We start from the raw sequence: 695 nt of genomic DNA on the forward strand, positions 1-695 counted from the left end.
TGTTTGTAATGTGGTATTAGTGACCCCTGGTGGCTTGACAGAAAAACTTGTGCACATGCAGTTATAGTCATTGGTAACCCTTAACCAAAGCCCTGTGTTTTTCTGCTCGTCATTTGCTGTACAAGACTGTGCTGTACACAACCTCCATGCTCACTTACACAGTTAATTTATAAGAGGCAAATAAATTAGCAAGTGTAGTGAAATTTATAACCAGTAATGGCAAAACAGGCCAATTTAAATGAGTGGATAGTGTGTGGCAGCGGATCTCCGGAAACATCCACTTAGCATCTCACTTATGTACTCTTCCCCTGCACTGTGTGGAGACATTTGGCAAATTGTAAATCCAGTGGTCTCCTTTTGCTGCTTCTGTTTTGAGAAAGATTTATCAATTCCATCAGTGTTTCCTATCCTGCAGCTATGCAATGTCTCCCAAATCAGGAGAACCTTTGAAAGATGTAGAAAATCCACGACTAACTGTATATGGATGTTGACATTTACAAAATGTACTACTCTAACTTTTACATAAGTTCATGGTATTCTGTGAAACTGATTTACTAAACAGTCATGAAAACATAATATATTAGATGCAAGGCTAAAAATATGTTGCACCAAGCCCCCACCCCCACCAAGCTTGGTTATATTTGATGCATTTAAAAAAAGTGAATATCCATCTTCTGGTACTACTCACTAGGCTG

The sequence above is a fragment of the Chrysemys picta genome, chromosome 6 (genome assembly GCF_011386835.1).
Source record: "Chrysemys picta bellii isolate R12L10 chromosome 6, ASM1138683v2, whole genome shotgun sequence".
NCBI classification, from domain to species: domain Eukaryota; kingdom Metazoa; phylum Chordata; order Testudines; family Emydidae; genus Chrysemys; species Chrysemys picta.